Source organism: Hippopotamus amphibius, chromosome 15, assembly GCF_030028045.1.
Source record: "Hippopotamus amphibius kiboko isolate mHipAmp2 chromosome 15, mHipAmp2.hap2, whole genome shotgun sequence".
Classification (NCBI taxonomy): Eukaryota; Metazoa; Chordata; class Mammalia; order Artiodactyla; family Hippopotamidae; genus Hippopotamus; species Hippopotamus amphibius.
In genome coordinates, this window is record NC_080200.1 from 14,776,316 (window position 1) to 14,801,554 (window position 25,239).

Below are 25,239 nucleotides of genomic sequence, written 5' to 3' on the forward strand. Positions count from 1 at the left end.
GCCTGTGGACCATAGCTTCCCAACCCCTAGACCTAGCATTTCTCCCGGACAAAATCGCACATAACCAAACAGTATACCCTAATATATCAATAGTGTTGGAACAAACCTGCTTTTCCAAACAAGCATTATAGCAGAACTAACTACAAAGAAAAATCAGTTTCAAAAACAGGACATGAAGGGGACTTCCCTAGTGGTGCAGTGGATAAGACTCCACCCTCCCAATGCAGGGGGCCTGGGTTCAATCCCTGATCAGGGAATTAGATCCCACATGCATGCCACAACTAAGAGTTTCCATGCCGCAACTAAGGAGCCCTTGGGCTGCAACTAAGAAGCCCACCTGCTGCAACTAAGACCCAGTGCAACCAAATAAATAAAAAAAAAAAAAGATGTGAATGTGTAAATTCAAATCCAAGCCCAGAACTCAAGGTTAACCCTTTGACAAGTCAGAAGAAATTTAGTTTTAAAAAGTGTCGAGTGCAGACTGATTACTGCAGGGTAGTCTGTTCCACGACATGGGTCAATATTATACCATCCAAAAAGCCCTACACACTCAAGATAAATAGGTCCCTCGTAGAAGGAAATTACATGCTATAAACTCAATTACTGCACTAGATGAAACTTTAACCCAGTTACAGAAACAAGCGGTTCCTAAGCACATGTGCCTGAGCATCAGACCAAAGCTCTAAGGAACAGCACAGGGGCTGAGAAGGACCTGACTGGGGAGGGGGTGGGGGGGTTAAGCCGGGAAGGAAAGTATGAATCAAGTACACTGGGGCTGAGTGGCTGGAGACCTGGGGGTCCCTGGGAAGAGCCACAGGGCCAGGCTTCTCCAGGTAACTAGGACTCACCTTTACCCTTGAGGGCTGGGGAGAGGAGGGTCTCATCTGCGACAGAGAAACCCTGAGAAGGGCACTTTACCTGGTTGCAGGGGTTGGGATCCAGGAGGACACAGGTTCACACCATACTGCCACCAACTGTCCCACCCCAGTGCCTTCACAGCCCTGCACCTTGCTCCTGAACGAACCTTGGTGCATTCTGCCTGCAACTGTAGCTCCACAGCTCAGCCCCAGCCTGGGGACACCAGGAGAGCCTTAGACACAGCAGTCAGCCTCAGCCTCCACCCAGTCAGCACCTTGGTCCTTCAATTCTCCTGACCTTTATGTGAATGTTGGGCCTGACTGGTAGGCACATCACCTCGCCCCCAGCCTGGTGGCGTCATGTTCATCCCACACTGGAGCTCCCTGGACCTGGGGACTTGATGCAGGTTTTCTGAGCCTTCTGCCTAGTGTTAAGAGAAGCCAATGCTGCTCACCAGATAAACAGTCACTTAACAAAAATGAAAGACTTGACCAACAAATTCTTCTGTCCTGCTGAATGGGCTCACTTGCTCTTTCAAAGGCTTCTCACAAGGTGGGCAGTTTCACTGTTGGCCTCCAATGATGGCCAGTGGTACCTAGACTCTGGGTAAGCTGGGGCAGTGAAAAGGGAGTAAAAGGGATGAGGAACACACAGTGCTCCAGCCTTGGGAGCATCTGACCCCACTTGATGGACACCAGAAACAGGGGTGTCGGTAGACACCTCCCTGCTCCCCAAAATGCAGCACATCAGGCTAGCTGAACACCAAGCAACCTTGCACCACACACACAAATACACACGCATGTGTCTACCCACACTGACGCGAACACAAACATATGCGCCCGCATACACATGCACACCACATACATTCAACAGTGTGCACAGTTTTCATCCCCTCCTCCCACTCCCAAATCTTGTGAAATTATCTTAGAAAGGGTCTTCTCTGTCCATTTATGAGCAAGGGAACAGGAGTTCTTATGGGTGACCCATATCCACTGGGCTCCTGATCCAACTGTCTCAAGAAGGCAAACCATGTAGTTTGTAAATGAGATTAGACACAGGGTCCAGAATCACCAACTTCTAAAGCAAGTGAAGGAGCCAAGAGGGCCTTGCAGAGAGCCCTGCAGGGCCTTGTGTGGATCCCTGCACACCTCTGCCACTTCAACCCATACTTCCTCCAAGATAAATAATTTCACACCTGGGTGGAGCAGCAGAGCATTTTAAAATCACTAGCACTGCAACCATGCTCATTTCTGCTACTTTGTGCACACAGTAATTTAAGTTTCCAGAGAAGGCAAAGAACTATTGTTTACTGATGTTTACCTGAGAGATGCCTGAACCCACAACAGAATTTCTGTGGCACTGAGGAGCCTGGTCAGTTACTAATGACCAGGGGCACCCTTCTCCTAGTTCATAGCCCGTCTGGCCCAGGATGTGGACACTGACAGGCTCCAAACAGTGATTCTGCACCAGATGGTGACCTCCAAGGGGCCAGTGACCTGGGGGCACCACCTCTGTGGAGGGCAGTAAGAGCAGCTTGTGGGGGAGGGGGAGTCCCTGCCTTCATGGGAGCAAAGACCAGTAAGGGCTGTGAGGTGTGTGTGTCAATCACCATTTTGCTACAAATTAACAATGGAAAAGAAATCCACCCTGCTGGTCCAGAGGAGTGGATATAGAAATGCTTCATTTGAACTAGGCCCCAACAGTAGAATCTGAGTTGTAAAGACGGAAGAGGGAGAAAGAAATGGTAGCACAAAAGGTGAAGTGGCAGAAATATACAGGCACGTGAAAACCCATCTCAAAAGTAAGTAGATGAAACCAAATAAAAGGAGATCAAAACTTTTAACAACTTTTTTAAATGGAGGAGGTGGCTTAGAAGGAAAAAACATTCCCCCATAATTACAGTGTGAGACCCTAGCAGTGGTGACCAGGCCTTCCACAGGCTTTGCTGGGCTCTGGGTGCCCTGCAGGAGTCCAGGGACTGGGGGTGTGGTAGGGGTCTGACCAGCCCACCATCAGCCTGTGAGAGTGAGAAGAGCTGGAACCTTTACTTAGGGCCTGAAGGACAGAGGAGAGAAGTTCCAAGAGCTGTGAAATGGCACTGAGTATGCTCCAAAAAGACACATGTGCACACACAACTGAAATGAAGTGCTTCCAGGCACTCATCAAACAAATCAATCTGAGCACTGGCACTCTCCCCAGGGAGCGCTCTGCCCCCAGCCCCCACAGGTGCGCTCTACCTAACCCTTCAGGGAAGACACACCATTTGCAAATATAGCAGTCAGCTCAGACACAGGAGTCAAAGGGGAAGGTTAAGTTCGGGAGCATCTCAGCCTCCTCCTAACAGGGCACTTCTACCATGCCAGGTGTGCCCAAATGCTGTACTCCATCTGAAATGCTAATGACCCATCTATAAGGCCATCGCCACCCAGAGGAGTCATGCAAGGTAAAGTCAGACCAAAGCAGCCATCCTCTCGGGTCACCTTCAGTCCCTGATTCAAGAACCACCCAGATATGTAGGTATATAGACTGTTAAGACTGAAAAGAGTAAAAAAAAAAAATTAAAATTAAAAAAACCACAGACACAGCACTTTGGGCTTTTACATTTACAAATAAACACACATTTACAATCTGTTTTTTTTAAGGTGGAGAACATGTAAATACAGCCTCTGAAATAATGCTTTTGGGGATATATTTAACAAAATCAACCTAGAAAGTAGAAACTTTAATACACTCAAGCAGCAACCACCCAACATTTTAAAAATAAAACCTTAATGGTCTTCAGATTCCTAAAGGAAAATCCCATGTAGACCTGCACTGTGGAGAAAGGCGCGGGTAGCACTTTACCCCAATACCGCTCGTGGAAACAGAGCAAGTTTTGCGACCAGTCATCTCCAGAAAAATCGATGGTCACTGCCTTCAATGAGGCTCATGCCACAGTAACAGCCAGCCCTCTGGTGGCCTGCCCAGACACTCAAGCTCACTCAGGGACAAACAGGGCCAGGCCTGGGACAGCCAAGTCCCCTGACCTCAACAACCATCCTCCCTCCCAGGAGTCATGGGGGAGAGGCAGCTAGAGAAAGCACAGATCCTGTCGGGGAAGGTGGTGTAGGTAGGGAATATGTTTTTATCTTCTCCCACACACAGACGATCCTAAAAACTTCTGAAAACAGGGAATACCACTAACCAGACAGGCCACGCAGATCCCACTAAGCTCCATCTACACCTCAGCCTCATGCTTTGGCCTCTGAGTGCCCCTTCCCAGTGACATGAGACGAAAGCCTGTCTACACCTCCAGGTCAAAGCACGCAGGACAAAGTACACCTAAACAGATGACGTTTTAAGACAGGGAGAGACTGGTAGCAAGTGTATTTAAAACTGTTGATAGCACCCTCCAGACTCACTCTGGAGATGAGGACTTGCATTTTGTGTTTACGCTCTCAGAAGTGCTCAGTAAGCACCCAACATTGCCACCTGGAAGTGGCCCCACATGGGTGTCCGAGCCGCTGATGGCTGGGGCCTGTGCCCAAAGCCCAACCCCTGAAGCACCAGAGAGAGAAACAAATGGTGCCAGAGGAGAATGCAACGCAGAAATAAAGGTGCCACCTGTGGAGGGGAATCTGAAAAATATTAAATGTCCACAGGGAAATGGTGACCAGGAGTCCCCCCTGGTGTGGGACGTCACTATGAGAGATGTCTGGCTGAGTTTCCCTCCCACGGCAAAGGACCAGTCCTCTGTCCCTCCCAGCTGCCTCCCGGGCTGAGCCTGCTCAGCCCACAAAGCGTTACGACTGCCATTTCCATGCCATCTGCAATGTGCCCATCGGGTGTCACATCACAAAATGGGAGGCCTTAACCCTTCCAGGACTGACTCCCTCAGGGCCTGACCAAGAATCCAGCCCTGACCACCAGCTCCACAGAGCTGGAAATGGCAAAAGGTTTTAAGCAGAAAATTCCAGGAAGGGCCAGAAAAGCTTTCTCCATTCTTGGGAGGAAATGTGAGTGGAAATGTGCATCTTTTGTCATTTTCATCAGGACACCCAGCAATGTGGAGACGCCACGGCCCGAGGCCCTGCCTGGGCTCTTTTGTCAAGCTTCTCCCTGCACACATCCTGTGGCAGCAGGGCCGGCAGCCACCCCAAAAGGATCAGAGCCAGCAGGGAAACCTACATCTAGAACTAAATAAGTTTCTGGTCTCAATGAAGCCCATGGGCCTAAGAAACAGTTCCTACTGATGAACAGTTCTTGCAGCACTTCCTGCACAGCTGTGAGAGCTGGAACAGAAATCTTACTTCTCTCCTCCACCCTGTAAGTGGAAATCTTCCCCTTGGACAGGGGGTTGTTCTGGGTATAGACACCTACAACAACCTCCAGCCAGGCTGACCTAGAGGATGTCACATTAGTGGTCATTTTGTAAAACATGCTACTCAAGGTGAAGGCAAGGCCTCACCCCAGCCAAGGCCCTGCCAGCTTCTCTGACCTGTCTACTACCATCCCCACACATCCCCCTACCCCTCGACCCTATTCTCTCAGCTCCAGCCACTCCAACATCCCAGGCGCTCCTCGGAAAGCCAAATTTACTTCCACCTTTGTACTTCCTGCTCCCTCTTCCTGGAAGGTCCTCCCCCAGGTCTCTGTATACCACCCTCTTCCTCAGACAAAAGAGCAAAATGACATGTATCTCCCCTCCACATATGCACCTCAGGGGGTCTCTACCCCCTTTCCCACTTCATCACCACTTGACATCCTATTTACTCATCTCTCCATTTGTGTGTTGTCCCCACCACATCTCCCACAAGAACAGTCAGTGCTACTGTCCCAGGGCCCAGGACAGAATAGGTGTTCGATACATACTTACTAAACAGGTGAGAAAAAGTACTTTCAGAACTTCCAGCTATGGCATTCCTTTTCCTGGTTAAATAAACCAAAAAGTCTTCATGTCAACAGAAAATACAATGATCAAAAACCAAATAAAAACCCTTACTTCATACCATATATGAAAATCACCTCAAAATGGGTCAAAGACCTAAACATTAAAAGCTAAACCTGGGACCTCCTGGCCCAGTGGTTAAGAATCTGCCTGCCAATGCAGGGGACACAGGTTCAAGCCCTGGTCGAGGAAAGATCCCACATGCCACAGAGCAACTAAGCCCGTGTGCCACAACTACTAAGTCTGTGCTCTAGAGACCATGAGCCACAACTACCAAGCCCGCATGCCACAACTACTGAACCCCATGTGCCTAGAGCCTGTGCTCCACAACGAAGAGCAGCCCCCGCTCACTGCAACTAGAGAAAGCCCTCGCACAGCAACGGGGACCCAATGCAGCCAACAAATAAATAAATTTATTTTTTTAAATATATAGATTAAAAAAAAAGGTAAACCTACAAAACTCTTAAGAGTATATAAGGGTAAATCATGACCTTCACTTTGGCAAGAGATTCTTAGATATGACACCAAAAGCTCAATATCAACAAAAGAAAAAAGATAAATTAGATTTCATCATAACTAAATTATTTTGTGCAAAAGAGAGTGAAAAAAATCAACAGAGTGGGGAAAATATTTGAAATCATATCTCTAATAAGGGTCTGGTGTCCAGAATATATAAAGAACTCTTATAACTTAACAACAAACCAAATTCAGAAAAACAGGCAAAAGACCTGAAAAGACATATCTCCAAAGACAGACAAATGGCCAATAAGCACATGAAAAGATGTTCAGCATCATTAGTCATTAGGGCAATGCAAATCAAAACCACAATGAGATACCACCTCTCGCACCCACTAGGATGACTATTTAAAAAAAAAAAACAAAAGGAAAATAAGTGTTGTTGAGGATGTGGAGAAATTGGAACCACCATATATTGCTGGGTGGAAATGTAAAACAGTACAGTGATGTGGGAAACAGTCTGGCAGTTCCTCAAAAAGTTAAATACAGAATTACCATATGACTCAGCAATTCTACTCCTAGATATATACCTGAGAGATGTGCATTTATTCAAACAAAAACTTGTACACAAATGTTAAAAAGCAGCACTATTCACAACAGCCAAGTAAGAACAACCCAAATGTTCATCAATGGGTGAACTGATAAACAAAATGTGGTATATCCATGCCATACATACATTACTAACAAGAAAAAAATGTCAAACTGTACACTTTAAATATATGCAGTTTGGGGCTTCCTAGGTGGCGCAGTGGTTAAGAATCCGCCTGCCAATGCAGAGAACATGGGTTCGATCCCTGCTCTAGGAAGATCCCACATGCCGCGGAGCAACTAAGCCCGTGTGCCAAAAAAAAAAAAAAAATTTGAAAGAAAAAAAAAAAAAAAATATATGCAGTTTGGACTTCCTAGGTGGTGCAGTGGTAAAGAATCTGCCTCCCAATGCAGGGGACATGGGTTCGAGCCCTGCCCTGGGAAGATTCCACATGCCACAGAGCAACTAAGCCCGTGTGCCACAACTATTGAGCCTGTGCTCTAGAGCCCACGAGCCACAACTACTGAGCCCATACGCTGCAACTATTGACGCCCACGTGCCTAGAGCCTGTGCTCCACAACAGGAGAAGCCACTACAATGAGGAGCCCACACACCACAATGAAGAGTAGCCCCCGCTCACAGCAACTAGAGAAAGCCCACGTGCAGCAACAAAGACCCAATGCAGCCAATAAATAAATAAAAGTAATTAATTAAAATAAATAAATATATGCAGTTTATTGCAAATAATAAAAAAAATGTGGTATATCCATACAATGAAATATTATTCAGCCATAAAAAGTACTAAGTTTCTGATTCATGTCACAATGCAGATAAACTATGAAAACATGCTAAGTGAGATAAGCCAGGCACAAAAGGCCATACAGTATATGATTCCATTTATCTGAAATGCCCAGAACATTAGTAAATCTATAGACAGAAAGTATCAATGGATTAACGGTCGCCACTGCGGGGGGGGGGGGGGGGGCCACAGAGGGGAGTGGGAGAGTACAGGCTAATACGTACAAGTTTCTCTTTGGAGTGATGAAAATGTTCTAGAATTAGAGCTGATGGCTGCACAACACTGTAATTGTATTAAATGCCAATGTACACTTTAAAATGTTTAAATTGGTGAATTTTATATTATGTGAATTTTACCTTACTATTTTCAAGGCAGGAAGACAAAAAACAAAATAACCTTAACCTGAAGAGTCACAACTCCTCTAGAGCTGCTAAACTACTAAAAGGCAAAAGCAGGTTTACTCTGACCCCAAGAGGACTGAATAGGGTCCTCAAGGAAAGACTCCTCTGTGTAACAAGATCCCAAACAATCAAAGAGCCATTGTCCACTGGGGTGCAGTCCCTCCATGAGCAACAAGTGTCAGCTTCTCACAGCAACCAAGGGAACCACAGCAAGCCCACAGTACAGATGGGAGTGTGACCATGTGGGACACAAATGGGACAACTTACCAACAGGGAGCCAACTTGGAGACAGGGCAAGACCTCTGATGGCAAGGGTCACACGGGCCACCGCCACAGAGCAGGATTCAAGTCAGGCCTGTCACGGGCTTCACAATGGGATTGTGCCTGACGCCTCAGTCTCACAGACATTTCACTCACTCATTCACCCAAACACCTGTTTAGTTTCAACCAGGGTCTGACTGGGCCCCAGGGACACCGTTGAGGTTTCAACAAAAGGCCTCCCACCCATAGAAGCATAGTCCTAGGAAGCCCCTGTGGGACACACACAGATGTGTGGGGTGGGCAGTGGACAGAGCAGGCTGAAACATGGGGCTGAGGTATTGAAGTGAAGAAGCACATGTGATAAAATGCTCTCTGGGTACTGGGGGAGGCGGGAAGAGGGCTCACAGAACAGAAGGTGCCATTAGCATCACACTACATCAGGTGGAAACCAGAATGCCTGGTTCACCTCCAGAATGCCTGGTTCACCTCCACGCACCTCAGCCTCCTCACCTGTGAAATGGGATCAGCACCCACTCTATCGCTAGTGTCCTCCAAGGACTCCATGAAGGTACTGGAAGTGTCGTTATCACAGAAAATGAGAATGCTGTAACGCGAGGGTGTCCCGCTTGACAGGCCACTGGTCACAGCCCCTCAGAGCAATTCCAGAATCTCTGCTGAAGGTTTTCTGCTTGAACTTAAACTAACCACAAGTGACCACCATCCTCACTTCTGTTAACGGGTGTTTCCCGTGCTCTGGGTGACATGCATCATAAAGTTCCCTGAGGGAATGCCTGGGTCAAACCCATCTTCCAAACTTTCCATTATGGAAAATTGCAAACATACCCAAAGAAGCACAGAGAACAGCACAATTAACCCGCTCACGCCCACCACCCAGGTTTCATGGTCGTCAGATGACCAACCTTGGTCTTTCACACACCTCACACCCACTAGCCTCTATGAAGCAAACGCCACACAGCATGCATTATGAATGAACAGTTCAGTGCTTATCACTACAGGACACAAAACCACAATCTCATGATCACACCATCAACAATTAAACAATCATTCCTCAGTCTTTGTCAAAGTCACACATGGTTGAAATCTATAGGTTCCCCCACCACTTTCTTTTCAATCATGTTGAAGAAATCAGGCCATTTGCCCTGTTTCCCACAACTGGGTTTTGCCAGTGGTGTCCCTGTGGTATAATATAATACGACCCCAATTTCCCATAAACCAGATTTTGAGGACCAACCAAGCATATGTCCCTCTGGAAGCATTTGCACCCTTCCTTGGGGGCTGGAAGCCACTGAGGACCACTGTCTAGACCCACCATTTCATTAGATGCCTGCAAATGTATGAACTTATAATTCCACCACTTCATACTAATTAGCCAAAAATGTCAATAGCTACACTGTCCATTAGCCACATGTGGCTATTTTAAAAGATTTAAATCAAATGAAATTAAAACTTGACTTACTCAATCACAATATTCCAGGTACCACATTGGACAGTGCGAGTAGAGCATTCTGGAAAATTCTAGCAGCACTGATCTATCTTCGAAGGAAACTAGCCCTTACCCACTATTTTGTTCCTTGCAAGTACAGTCCATAGAGTAGAGGTAGGATAAATGCTTGCTTCTTTCCTTCTATCTACCAATTTTCAAAATGAGTTGATTCCCTAACACCTTCCAAAGGTCACCAGTGAGTTTCTTCCTTTCCTTTGAACACCAATATGAACCCTGGTTTTTTGTTTTTTGTTTTTTTTTAAACACATGATGCTCCAACTCAAGGACTAATTCTCATTCACCTGCCCCACCCCTGACAATGGGGGTTGTCCTTCTAACACAACCCTTGTACTGTCCTACACAACTGGTACATTCCAATGCAGATTTAGAATTAAAACATTTTCTGGGACTTCCCTGGTTGCCCAGTGGTTAGAACTCCGAACTCTCGCTCTCTCAATGCAGAGGGCCCAGGTTCAATCCCTGGTCAGGGAACTGGATCCCACATGCCTCAACCAAGACCTGGCACAGCCAAATAAATAAAATTAAAAATATTTTTTAAAAAATTGTTTTTTTCACTTAAGTGTTTTGATCTTTTATTTGCATGTGTCTTTCATCCTAAAACTTTCAGTTCTTTCTTTCTTTCTTTTTTTTTTTTTGGTGGGGCCCTAGTTCCCCAGGGATCGACTACAGGCCCCCAGCAATGGAAGCTCGGAGTCCTAACCACTGGACTGCCAGGGAATTCCCATTTTAGTTCTCAGAGACATCAATTACTTGTTTTCTCCTACAATATATAATTGTAGGAGAAGTGGCATTCAACAAGACTACTGGCATTGTTGACCTGAAAGCAAAAATATGATTCCTAAAAACAAAGATTTTTTTTCTAATTTTTGCCTTTATGGCATATCTCATACCTTACAATCAAACTACTATGTTTTAGGGAATTCTCTGGCAGTCAGTGGTTAGGACTTTGCGCTCTCACTGTGGAGGGCCTGGGTTCAATCCCTGGTCAGAAAACTAAGAGCTCACAAGGCCTTTGCCGCGAACCAAGGCAAAAAGAAAAAAAAAAAAATCAAACTACTATTTTTTCTTTTTTCTTTTTTTGATCACGCTACACAGCATATGGAATCTTAGTTCCCCAGCAAGGGATCGAACCCACGTCCCCTGCATTGCAAGCACTGAGTCTTAACCACTGGACGGCCAGGGAAGTCCCCAAACTACTGTTTTAAAGCCATATGAAATAAATCTTCTCTGAGAGGTTAAATCACCAACTTGAGTAACAACTGACATGGACCTAGATTCACTTATTTCAGCTTGCTTTTGCTCTTGGGTTTTTAGGGATTCCCTCCCGCAATACATGACATAATTTTGTTTTCTAATTATGTAAAACATGCATCCAGTGCTACATAGAAAGGAAACCCAGAGGAGTCTCCCGATAACCCTATCCCCTCTCATGCCTCCTTCTGGAGGTGACCAGGTGGTTCATTTATGGTTTGTATTTCCATTCTAAAAAACACAACGTATGGGAATTCCCTGGCAGTCCAGTGGTTAGGACTCCACACTTCCACTGCCGGGGCAGGGGTTCGATCCCTGGTGGAGGAACTAAGAACCCACATGCCACGTGGCGTGGCCAAAAAAAATAAAATATAAACAAATACACATATGTCTACATCCCATCCCACCTCTACCTTTCCTTAGGTGAGATAAAAGTGAATGCAATACATCTCTTCATTCTTCACCTTATTATTTTGTCTACTCATTTCGCCCTAGAAATCCCATCACCATGACAAGAAGACATCCCTCCTTCCTCTGCTCAGGGGCTCGGCTCCACCCCACTGGCAGATCCAGCACCATCAGTTCCAGCACCAACTGACAAACATCTAAATTATTTCCAGTTTGCTGCTTCAGGATGTTGTAATGAACAGCCTTGTCACAACCCTTACTTTTGACAGTCTATCTTTGGGATACATTTCTAGAAGTGGACTTGCTTGAGAAAGGGTAAGCAAATCCCCCTCTGAGGAGCTGCAAACCTCTAAGAGTGACATATGGTGGTGCCTGATTCCCACCAAGAGAACGGTGTCCACCTGTCAGGAAAAGGGTTAAAAATGTCTTAGAGAAGCTCCAATGAGCATTATTCTCAGTATCAGAAAAGACTGAGTATCTTTTATGCCTTGGTTAAGGTCATCTGTATTTGCTTTTCCTGTTTGTTTTTCTATAAGTTATACCCATTTTTGATCCTTAACACCAAGCACAAGGCCAGTCTCTCAGCACACAAGCAGTGTATGCAGCTGCTGAACAAACACAATCCCTGACAGGCAAAATTCAAGGGTGGACACCAATTCCATTAGCCAAGCAGACAGTCTGACCCTCACTATACAAACCAACAACCACGTACAATGTGGAGCATTGTGTGGGGGCTGTATATGTGCCTCAAGACTCTCCAGGACCCAGCCCTCCTCCTGCCTTGCTCTTCCTCTGTGCCCGCTGAGTCTTGAGCAGTAGGAATAGGGAGACCCCAGCTGACCTCAGGCCATGGCTGAACTGAAAGTGGAACAATCAATCAATTTGCTGGGTGGGCTTACACCCACGACAAAAAGTACACATGCTGACATAGTTATACATCTTTTAAAAATAATTGCTCAGGAAATTTCCTGGCGGTCCAGTGGTTAGGACTCCATGCTCTCACTGCCGAGAGCCCGGGTTCAACTCCTGGTCAGGGAACTAAGATCCCACAGGCCAAGAGCCACGGCCAAAAAAACAAAAAATTGCTCAAGGGTGTTTTTGCCTGTTTGACATTGACCATCACCTGCCACAAGCATTCGCAGTCCATCCTTTCCCATCAGTCCTTTACCCCTTCACACACCGGGTATGGAGAGGCAGGGCCAGAGGGAACACTTGAGGTGGCTGCCAGAAATTCCCTCTTGAATTCCCAAACTAACTGCTTTGTAATGTTATGGCTGTGTCTTCCTTGCTGGCCTTGTGATAGGAAAGGAGGAATTTTCTTTCATTCATTCACTTCATTCATCCATTCACTTCACTCATTCATTCATTCATTCAGCAAGTACTTACTGCTCAGACCATGTACTTCCTAGTTTACAAAGGGCCAGGCAGAAGCAGGGTCACTCAGCCTAGGACCTCAGAGAACCCTAAGCCAGCCTGCTGTCTTCGGACAATGCCCTGGGCTATAGGGTAACGGATGGCCACCCCTCTGGGCTGCAGGTAAGACCTTATTGAGATGTAAAGCACCAGAATTTTTAAACACTAATGTCCAAAGAGAGCCTGTTGACAGCAGAGTGCCAAACTCACTTTCTAGGTGGCTGGCCCACTGCATGCTGCCACCAGCACCAGGTAATGAGCTCCATCAATACTGATGATCCTGAACTAGCTCTAGGAAACCGACACACAGACTTTGAGTCATTTTTTTGTCTCCAGAGAGCTCTGGGGGCCTGAGGCAGGACTGGGGGGATGTAAAATGGTGTAGCTGACATGACAACAGTCTGGCAGTTCTTCAGACTATTAAAGACTCATGACCCAACAATTCCACTCCTAGGTATATATCCAAAGGAACTGAAAACAAGTCCACACAAATTTGTGCACATAAATGTTCATAGCACTATTCATAATTACTGAAAGGTGGAATAGTCCAAATCTATCAGATGAATGGATAAACAAATGTGATCTATCCATGCAATGGATATATACCCAGCCACAAAAATGGATGAAGCACTGACTCACACTAGAGAGTGGATGAACCGTGAAAACATGCTGAGTATGAGAAGTTAGACACACAAGATCATATATATTATATGATGTCATTGATAAGCAATATCCAAAGATTTCCCTGGTGGCGCAGTGGTTAAGAGTCCGCCTGCCAATGCAGGGACATGGGTTCGATCCCTGGTCCAGGAAGATCCCACATGCCGAGGAGCAACTAACCCCGTGTGCCACAACTACCGAAGCCCGCAGGCCTAGAGCCCAAGCTTCGTACCAAGAGAAGCCACTGCAATGAGAAGCCCACACACCACAACGAAGAGCAGCCCCTGCTCTCCACAACTAGAGAAAGCAACTAGTGCAGCAACGAAGACCCAACACAGCCAAAAATGGAAGGGAGGGAGGGAGGAAGATCAGTGGTTCCCAGGTGCTGAGGAGAGGGGACTGGAGAGGGACTGCTAATGGGTGTGGGGTTTCTTTGGGGGGTGATGAAAGTGTTCTGGAGCTAGATAAAGGTGATAGTTGCACAGCTCTTGAATATACAAAAACATCACTGAACTGTATACTATAAATGGGTCAATTAAGTGGTATGCAAATTATCTCAGTATGAAAAACAAAATTTTTTTTTTTAACACCAGTAAAGTTTATCTTTGCTGGGAAAACATTCTGGAGATGTTTTCCTAACAACAGGATTACTTGACCATGCCCACACTATCTTGCTATATACAGATAAGACCCAAAACCTCACAAATTGACCCCCAACCCTTGCCACATACCCTGCTCAGCCCAGCAGGGGAGCCAAAGCAGCCAGTTCTCACCCTGTGCAGCTGTGACACTGTTAGAAGGGCATACACCCCTCGGAAAATCACCAGCCAGCTGGTCTGTAAGAGGAAGCAGCTAACCGACCCAGGAGGTCTCCAAGCTGTCTCCATGTTCTAAGGTGTCTCTCAGTCCTACATTCTTCTCCAGATAGGCAGCCTTGGCACAAAGCATCACTGGCCAGGCCCTGGCTAGTAACAGACAAAATCCGCCTGGGTTTTGAGCTCTGTACTGCTGAGTCCCAAAAGCCCTGGACATAGTTGCCACCTGCAAGCCCTAAGCAGTGGGTGGATAGTTCAGTTTCCCCACAGGCAAGGGGGGGTAAGGACAATGAGCTCCAAGCACTGGTGGTTGAGGATAAATTCTAACCGCTTCCGTCAGCACTGGGAAATCACAGGAATGGCCAGAAGGCAAAGACCACTTGGCCACGATTATCCTCTGCCCCTGATCCTCACAGAGGGCAGCTCATCCTACTTGGGCCTGGGCTTTTCAAACGAGTGACCCCTGAGATGCAAGAGGAGAGCAACGGCCATCCTGGAGGACGCAGAGCCTGGGCAGCCCTGTGCAGATGGCCCAGTGTGCAACCCCAGAGGTACTTGCCTTCCTCCCTCTCCTCTAGGAGGTGGCCATCGGCTTCTGAAGCAGTGCTCTGTCTCAAATGTCCAAGGACCTGAACGAGGTCTACTGGGTAAGTCACTGCCTCCATTCCACAGATACTAGATACTGCACACTCACCTGGCTTCTGGGCATGGGACAGTGGTCCTACCAGCCGGCCATGGTGGGAGCTATGTCAAAAGGCAACTTCTGTCAACGTGCTGGCCAGCCTAAAAGCAAAGAACAGAAGAAGAAACACTTGAGTTTCCAAGGAAAATTTCTGGAACGTACCAACAATTTTAAATGTCTCCAATCCCTGGAATTACATAGCGAAATTCTAGATTTTAATCAGAGCTCTGTGTCTGCTACCTTCCACAGGAGGGCAAGCTGAGGAAATCAATTTCTATCAGTCTCTGATGTATGACCCAATAAGGTGCACTAACCAATAAACACATCTCAGATGCTAAAGATCCCATCTTTAGCAATATGGATGGAAACAAAAGGTGGTACGCAATCACAAGCCAACATACTGAACACACAGAAAATGGTTCAATGTTTTGATTATAACACTAATGACATTAATAGCAGAAACAGAAATACTAGCGTTTAACAGATATTTAGTAGTGAGCTCCAGGTACCATGCTAAAATTCAGTATCTCTTTGAATCCCCAGGACAATCTTAGGGATAAGTTACACGATCACTCCCAGTTTACAGATAAGGGACCTGACATGTCTGACATTCAGGAACTTACCGAGGGCCACCCAGTCTCCCTCTCCAGAGGTGACCTCTCCCCTCCCCAGTGCCCACTTCCCAACACAGACCCCAAGGAAACCACCCTGCCCAGGAAGTGCAGAGTTTGCCCTCAAGAAGCTGAGGGCATGAGGTGCCCAGGGATGGACAAACTTCATCTCCCACATGGAGGCAGCTTCACTGCCATAGGGCAACTAGAAGTTTCACCCAGGGATCATCTCCAAAGGTCTTACACTGCCCAGGCAGAAAGGGGCTGCCTATTTTACAGATAGGAAAACTAAGGCTCAAGACAGTTCAGGAACTCTCCCAAGGTCACAGAGACAGCATGGCCCCAGGACTTGTCCTCCTCTGTGACGTCAGAAGTCCAGGGCTCTGGCACAGAGGCTAAACCCAGTGAATGAGCCAAATCTCAGACTCCCAGGCAGTTGTCAGCTGTAGCTTGCCGAATATTGTCAGTATCACCTCTGTTGTCATTCTTTGCACCCACATGACCACCAGGAGCTTGCTCTGATATGAAACCTTTATTTTTAAACTGGGTTCACAGCAATTCACAGCTCATGGATGGCGAGAAATACTCCCACGGGAGAACTTGCAAAACAAGCAAATATCAGTGAACTCTATGGAAAGACCTTTGGGCGCCAAGGAGCACACAGCGTCCTTCTCAGCGAGGCCCAGGGCTTGCTCCAGCCACCACCAGGGCTAGCTCCTAGGGAGAGGGCCCTTTCTGCCACTCTTTTTGGCCCCATTCAGGCTGGGAAATGCAGTAGATGCCATTAATCCTAGATTTGGGGTTGTTTTTTTTGTAATATTTATTTATTTTGGCTGCACCCAGTCTTAGCTGCAGCACGTGGGATCTTCGTTGCTGCATGTCTAGTTGTGGCACGCATGTGGGATCTAGTTGCCCAACCAGGGATCAAACCTGGGCCCCATGAATTGGGAGCATAGAGTCTTACCCAATGGACCACCAGGGAAGTCCCAATCCTAGTTCTTTTACCTCCCGAGCCAAGGCCTCTCTCTGCCACGGACGGGAAGCCTCAGGTAGGGGTCCTGGGCTTTTTCAGGATCAAGGTCAATATACAAAAGGCAGCAGTATTTCCAAACAATGGCAACAAACAACCAAAACGCAAAGCTCTAAAAATCAATTAATACTAGCATAAATACGAAACTTAAGGATAAATATGATGTTTAAAAAAAAACACACAAGATCTATAACCTGAAACTACAGTAAGACTTCACTTAGAGAAATGAAAGAAAACCTAAACAAACAGAGAAATATGACTTTTCAACAGGTCAGGAGGTGTCAATTCTCCCCTAAATTGATTCATAGATTCAAAGCCTCAATCAAAAATTGCCAAATGTTTTGCAGAAAAAACAGGCTGATTCCAAAATTTTTATGGAAACGTCAAGGATCTAGAATAGTGAAACACTGAAAAAGAGAAACAAATTTGGAAGACTTACCCAACCCGATTTCAAGATATACTGTAAAGTTACAGTAACCAAGACAGTATGATAGGAACCTAAAGACAGACAAGTAGACAGATGAACAGAATACACCCATGCACATGTGGACAAATGATTTTCAACAAAGACCCAAGTACCCTAACTCCGTGGGGTTAACCCTGCAAGGAAGGTCACCTTAACGGGTTATCATAATGCATACAGTGCATCATGGGGCAGTATGCAACAATATACAAGAAGTTTTAAGATCACCTCAGACTTTCACCCTCCACCACATCTTCCCCCACCTCAGCTCACAGCAAATTCAGTCTTTCAAGATACTCAGATTAAAATCTGGAGTTGCCCTTTTTTCGGGTGGGGGGGGGGGGATGGGTACATGAGGCATGTGGGATCTTAGTTCCAAGTCTAGGGATCAAACCTCTGCCCCCTGCACCGGGAGCGCGGAGTTTTAGCCACTAGACGGCCAGGAAAGTTCCTTTTTATCTTTTTTGGCTGGAGTTGCCTTCTTGATGGGACTACCCATCATCCAGTCCATCAGGAAATGCTATTGATTTTGCCGTCAAACACATCTGGGGTCCAACCACCTCTCACCCCCCTCCACTAGCCATACCATCCTCCCTCAATAGGACAGAGGTCTGCATACTGGACCCCCTGCTTTCACTCCTCAGCTCAAAACCCTCCAAAGGCCCTGCATTCAGTCAAGAGTGAAGCCCCATCCTCTCCTGACCCCAGACGCATGTCTACCCTCCTCCAGCCATGCTGGCCTCCAACACATCAGGCACCCTCCCAACTTGGGGTCCCCTTGAAGGTTTTCAACAAAATCCCAGATACTTTATCATTTTAACAATCAATTCTTCAATTTGCATCCCAAGATGAAAATGACCTTTGAAAACATAACTACCATACAACAATCCCTAAATGTCAACAAATGCCCAGCCCATATTCAGCTTCACACGATTTCTCAGAAATGTCTGTATACAGCCTGTTCTAACAGTAGTTGCTAGACCATTTGTCCTAGCTGCTCTCTCTGCCTCGATCACTCTCACCCCGATGGCTGTCTCCTCTGTGTACCCCCAAATCACGACTCAAATGTCTCCCTCAAAGAGGCCCACCCTGCCCCTTCTCTCCCACAGCCCTGGCCCCTCCTCAAACTCCACACAACACAGCTACTGTATCTATGGTCTTTCTCACCCGGCAAGAATATAGATGCCACAAGGAAAGGGGTGTCTGCCTGGTGCCTGATTTCCTCTCAAGTACCTCCAATAGCGTCCAGTGCTCAATAAATATTTATGGAATGAATGAGCAGAGATGGTTTAACACTGAAGGAGAAAGAACCAATCTGAGGAGTTCACACAGCAACAACCCCTTGATACAATTAGTGCAAAATTCACAAAGGAGCAAAAACTAAGCAGAGACCACTTAGCACCATCAGAACTGGGAGCATTTGTCTAAAATAAACTGTAATCGCTTCTCGCTGATATATCATTTGGGCTGCTGTGCCATCTACCCCACACTGGCTGGGTTTAGAGAGCTTTTACTGTTTTTATTTCCAACCCATATATTTAAAACAGTATCAAGTAACCCTTAAGTACACAATTACCAACTCATAAGAGACTCTTCCACTCCCTTGATAAATCATTATGGTTTGGCTTTGACCCTGCACCTGGGTACTCCACTTACATGCACACACACACATCCCGAATCTTTGACCTACCCCACAACAATTTCCCAATCTGAGGGAGATCACACTTGGTATGGAGGCAGTGATTGGTGATTTACATGAAATCAAGTCACTGCACTTCGGGCAACAGAAGTCAACTGTTGTCATTTCATCCTCTCCAGCTCAGGCATGAGAAGTCCACTTCCTTTTAACTTGAGGGGAGGTGCCCCCAGCCAGACACTGGCTGCTGTCTAGGGAGCTCCAGTTCCTCAGAGACACTCAAGTTGCAGTGCCCATGGCCAGCCCAGGGACAGCTCTCGGGGGCCACAGGCACTTGATGGGGAAGCCTGGGTTCTCCAAGGTGCCCCCCCCCCAGAGGGCCCCATCATCCCCTCTGAGGCCTGGCTCCTGTGGAAGCTGCACACCTCCGGTCTCCTACCACCATCTGCACTCACCAAATGCTTGTGCTGTCTCTAAAATTCAATTGTGTCTGCTCCCAAATATTTATCACCCTGACTCCAATCCAGTCCTGGAAACATGATATTAAGCCAAAAAGCCTCCAAGATGAAACCCAACAATACTATTCACCTTCTCCCACCCCTAGGTCCACAAAGCACACTTGTTCCACACAAAATGAGCACCTCCCCCCACCAAAAAAAAGGATCACCCTAGACCCTCTCTGCCAACAGTCTTAGTGACTGCACTACCAGCTCTCAAGGAGAGGAAGTCCCCAGCCAGCCCTATGAGATAGGGAGAAAATAAGGCAGGGCAATAATGGATTATCTCAAGGAAGCCCAGAGGTCACACAGCTCCAACATGTGCTGGCTGGTTAGGGAAGGATTAACTTGGGTCACAGTCGATTCCCTAATCCAGGGGTCAGAGAACTACTGCCTGGGCCTGCTCTGACAAATGGTTTTCCTGAGACAGCCACGCCCACCGAAGTCTGCACTGTTTGCACTGGCTGCTTTCACCTACAGGACAAAGCTGAATAGTAGTGACAAAGACAGTACGGCCCCCAAAGCTGAAAATACTGACTACCTGATCCTTGAAAGCAGGAGGGAACCGTGGCCCTAATGGGTTCTGCTGACCATTAAAAGGACAGAGGTGCCTGAGGCAAAGCAGCACGCCAGAGACAAGAAGTCAAGGCAGAGGCACAGCAAGGAGGTGCTTTGGCTCTCCGTCAGCCCCAGGGGACCAAGCAGTACCTGTTCTCCCCAAGGCACAGAGCCTCATTAACCCTATATCCCCACAGAGGAGGGAGAGCATGACTAGGCAGACGACAGAGGCAAAGAACCAGCCCCATGAGGGCCAAGGAGCCGACAGTAAGGCCAGCTGCACAAGCCTATCCTTGGCAACCAGAGCTGGCCGGTCTCCACTGTCAAGCCAAAGCACCCACCAGGGTAATAACCAGTATGTGCCCTCTAGACCCCCCATCTGCCCCTGCCTGTCCTCCCTCAGCCACAGTAACCGTGGCCTCACCAAGACAGACTGTCCACTCCCCACCCTGTGCCAATGCAGCTGTTCCTAAAGCTCCTTAAAACCCTTCAACACCCCACACCCTCAATACCTCACCACAGCCTTTACCTAAGGCCCTGCCTGTTTAGGCCCAGGTGACCCTATGAAGTCATCTGGCACGCACACAGTATGTGTACACACACCATGCTCCTGGCTCCAACCGCAATGGCCTTGTTTTGATTCCTCTTACCCACCACATCTGCCTTCCTCCACGACCAGGCCTTTGCATATGCTGTTCTCACTGCCAGGAAAGTCCTTCCTTCCCCTCCACTCATCTTTCAAACTCAAAACATGTGTTCCTTAGGCACCCTCTCCCCTTCCACTCCCGAGGACCACAGCCCCATCACTCGGCACAACTGATCCTGACACGACATCAAGCATCCCACGAGGCTCTCTCCCCCAAACACTCTATGGTCCAAAAGAGAAAGGGCTCTTGCTCATCTCCTTATCCAAGGCCCAAGGAGGCATGGAGAAGAAATGACAAAACGGTGTCCTCTCTGAGTCATAAATACCCACCTACTGTGTTTTCACCACCAACTCGATGCAAAAACATACCAATATAAACATAACATCAGGAAGAAACACCATGGAGACAGGCAAGGCCACAGCACCGCCACAGCCCCTGGGGGGCCCAGAGCTTCCCAGGGGAGGAACTCTCCCCAACTCCCTCACATGGCTATTTGGAGAAGGTGCATGGAGAGTCCCATAGGCCTCAATGGCCTTATGTCTAGAAGGGCCTCCCAGGTCACCACTGAGAAGTGTGAGCTACCCCAGCACCCATTAACCCTCACCCTGTGCTCTCCTCCCCCTTTCTATTGCCAAGATTTCACACCCCTCCATAAAAACCCAGCAACAACCCTTCCAAGAGACCCTTGCCCTCTCAGAGACGTGATTCCACCACGCCCCTCCTTTCTCCTGAGCGTTCAGCCCCCCACCCCAACCCCACCAGACCATCCTGATGATGACAAGCAGAGTCCTCCCGATGAATCACACACCCACTGCTCAGCCATGACCCTGCTGGCAATTAAAAAGGCCGCCCAGCCTGGGGCCAAATCCAACTGTGCCCCTGGTAGCCCACCTAGCCCCTTAGGACTCAAGACTATCCTGAGGACCAAGTGACAGGCCGTGGCTCCAGGGAGGCTCTCAAACAGAAGCAACTAGCTCTTACTTTGACTATTACCAATAATGCTGTTCCTCAAAATGTTCTGACTCCTCATAACGAGATTCCTTTCAGTATTTCCACCCTCGCTCCCTAGCAGTGACTCCCAGGCAGTCCACTCAGCAGTTCAAAACTTCAGATACACCCCCATGTTTAAAATGCCCAGGAATCAAATGTCCACATCTAGGCAAGTCTGAGACTTTGGTAAGTGTTTGAAATGTTTATCACTAGTGCACTACGATATTAAAGGATACCCGGAAGAACATGTCATAAGAACAAAAGAGGAAATGACTTCTGTTAGTAACAAGGACCTACGCACGGGAGTCTCCCCTCCTGTGCACACACACCAACGTGTGCCACACTAAGGGAATTCTCTAACAAAGAGCCACAGAGAAACAAGGATTACCTTCAATCTCTGTGCTGAGCACTGGAGGAGAGGAGATCTCAAATGCGCCTGGACCCTGCTCCCTCTACATCTCCTGCAGACTCCAGTTCTGTGTCACCCTATTGAGGGGAGGAAGCATATCCAGGCCCCACTCCTCTAGGGACCAAAGAACACCCACGGAATCATGCTCCCAAGATGATGTTACAATGAGCCTTCTAGAATCACGCGTATCTCTTTTTTTTAAGCCCCTAGTATCTGGCAAAGGGTAGGCCATCAAAATGTGAGTGCCTCTGTTCATTTCTCCCTAAGCTAACACTTGGAGGATGAAAATGCATGCTCTCATAAGGGTGCAGGATATTTCTGAATTCAGAAAGGTTCTTTTTTTTTTAATGTGGTAAAATATACATAAAATTTACTGTCTTAGTCATTTTTTTTGTCTTAGTCATTTTTAAGCACACAGTTCAGTGGCAGTAAGTACATTCACACGGTTGTACAGCCATCACCACCATCCATCTCCAGAATTTTTCCACCTTACAAAACTGAAACTCTGTCCCCATTAACACTAACTACCCATTTTTCCCTCCCTCCCATCCTCATACAGGCAACTACCATCCTACTTTCCGTCTCTATGAATCTGACTACTCTAGGTGCCTCAGATAAATGGAATCATGCAGTATTTGTCCTTTTCTGTCTGGCTTATTTCACTCAGCACAATGTCTCTTCGAGGTAGAACAACAAATTATTTTAACCTTTTGAGGCCTTAGTGCGTACAGAACAAGGCCCATGGGCCTGGTACACGCCCAGCCAAAAATTACGCCTCTAGAATCCTGTTTCCCAGACCACCAATGTCCCTGACATGTTCTGCTATCAACCAGTCCTTCCCTCCACTCCCCAAATATATAACAGCACAAAAGGATACTGGAAAGACTTAGAATAGTGAGTTGAAAGCAGAATTAAATGTTATACATCAGATGCATTTCAAGCATGCCAAGTCTCACCCCAGCTCTTGCCTCCCAGAGCACTCTATCTCCCCAGGACACACCTATTCCAGCCCCATCTCACAGCCATGAACCAAGGGAGTCAAGAAATGCCTGTCAGATGAAGGATAAAGATGACTAGCTTGTCTTGGGCACAATCTTTTGCTGTAAGTGGAAGCCAGAGATATCACAGCACAACCCAAACCTATTCCTTGGAGCACCTGAGCTAGACTCAGGAACACTTACACAGGCCCAATTGGCAGTGTGAGAGCCCTGAGGTCCAGACATGTCAAACTCAAGACAACGGAGATACAAACAACTAGCCCCAAAAGTGCACTCACCAATCAACATCACTGAAAACACCACATCCCCTCCACAAGGTGTGAGCACCATACCCACACCTACCTTGTGAGGCTGACACAGAGTCAGGCCCAGGGGAGTCAGTTACCACACTGGCCAAGTCCATGGATGCTGTGTGGAAAAACAGTAACACCAAATGACCCCACATGAGATATCCAACTCCAACAGGAGGAGGGCATTTTGTTTGTTACCAATAATTTCAGATAGAAATGAAGCACCACAATTATCACTTTGGTTAACCGCTCCAGAATAAGGAGGGGGTAAAAATGATTTTCTGGGGTTCCCCACCTAGTTTAGCTTGGGCAAGCAGGCTGTCTCCCTTCCAAACAGACATGTCCCTGTGTGACCTGTGACTGCAAAATACACAGTGTCCTCCTGGGACAACCAACAAGGGGGAGGCTGAGAGGGTAACTGAGTTTCCAGGACCACTCAGAACAGAAAACTCTGAGTGTGAAGATCACAAAAATCCCCAGCTGCAGAAGATCTCCATCACAGCAAGCGGCCTGAACAGGAGGGTCCCACAGCCATGGGCCTCATTCTCAAGAAGGCACCATCCAGGTGGCCTCCACAACACACAGCATCGCAACCAGCTGTATTCGTATTTATTTTCATGTCAAGCAATAAAAGCTCCAGCCATTCTATTCCTGTGGCAAGTTTTCTTGAGTCTGTTTTTAAAGAAGCAACACCTTATTTATCACACAATCTCCTGGAAAAGCAAGAATCCTTTCGCCAGCGGACTAGGCATCCTCCACTGCCTCTAAGGGATCCCGGGCCCTGGCCACAGGCGCCATGTGCTGCCTCAAGCCAGGTCCTATGGTCATGTGCCTGTGTGTGCTGAGAAAGCAGACGCGAAGCCACCAGCTGAGCACCTTCTCCATGCCGTGAAGACAGCCCCCCAACTCTGATGACACAAGCACTAACCATGATCTGCGTGTCTACAGACGGGGCAAAGACCAGCAAATCACCCCAAGTCTCTCCTAGGAGCAACATGAAGGCCATAGGCTGAGCCCAGAGTTTATACTTCCTCACCAGCCATCTTCAAACGTGTGGTCTTGATGAATAAGCAGCTAAATCTGGTGCAATCTGGTAACTAAGGCTGGTGCTCCCCACAAGTTTAAGAACCAGTGTCTCACTTTCCAGAACTGGGATAGAGAAGGGAAAACCTGTTCAAGAGCACCGAGGGAGCAGTGTTCTGTGCTGGTCGCACTGTATACAAATGAAGACCTACCTGGGCCTAAAGGAAAACAACTTCATGATCTTGAAATCCAAACAAAATCTACCCAAAGTAGTTCACAAAGCTTATCCTTGTAAGGTCCAAGATAAGACTATTTTGGTCATATAGCAGCAGGTAGGATGGCAGAAATAGTACCAAAGAAATGTAAACTGGGCAGACCACACAGTATGGGAGAGGACCTCCAGTTTTCACCTCTAAAACCCACTCCCCTACTACCTGCCCCCCACCCCCCACCGACCCCTGCCCAAAAGGGCACCAGTGGCACTTGGGCACTTCCTGGGAGGCAGGGCTGCTGCCTGCTCACTGCCAAGGAAAACACCCACCAGCTGTCCCACTGCTGCTGGATGGACCTGGAGCCTCAGTTGGCCTCTGCCACCTTGATCCTCATGAAGGGTCCCAGGCTGTTAACGGGAGACTGAGAACAAGTGACTGAGGTCTACGTAAGGTGGTAGTTTCCAGAACACCAAAGGGTCCCCCTAGATCCAAATCCACAGCAGCTAGTGAGTACGCAGACAGGCGGCAAGGTCAGAGCTGTCCACCCACAAATCTTCCAGATGCCCCCTAGCTGAGTTTTGGACAGAAGGGTGGCCTTGGTAGAATTGTGGAAATCCAGTCTGATGTTGGGTCTTCAAATACAAAACAAAAACAAGCTACAACCATCTGAGCAACTAAGCTTTCCTAACAGACAGAATTCAGTTTCTCTGACCATCTGTCAGGAACCAGGTCTAACTGTCAAATCCATCTAGTAACTTCTGACAAGTGGCTGGAGCCATCTAACAACCATATCACAGCCCTGATGGCCCTGACTGAGTCCACGTATTCAG

The 25,239-nt window shown here is 47.4% G+C and overlaps 1 protein-coding gene across 3 annotated transcripts in view; it reads right to left on the minus strand.

Annotated features, from left to right (window-relative positions):
• Window positions 1–25,239, minus strand: part of GATAD2A (GATA zinc finger domain containing 2A) — a 94,296-nt gene that overhangs the window by 42,526 nt on the left and 26,531 nt on the right. For 2 of the 3 annotated variants that reach the window (XM_057708998.1, XM_057708997.1), the window contains exon 2: window positions 15,058–15,146. The exons of the other annotated variant lie outside the window; for it this stretch is intronic. The gene's annotated coding sequence lies outside the window, so the exon portion shown is untranslated. The remainder of the gene's footprint in view (window positions 1–15,057; window positions 15,147–25,239) is intronic. 3 annotated transcript variants of the gene reach the window in all.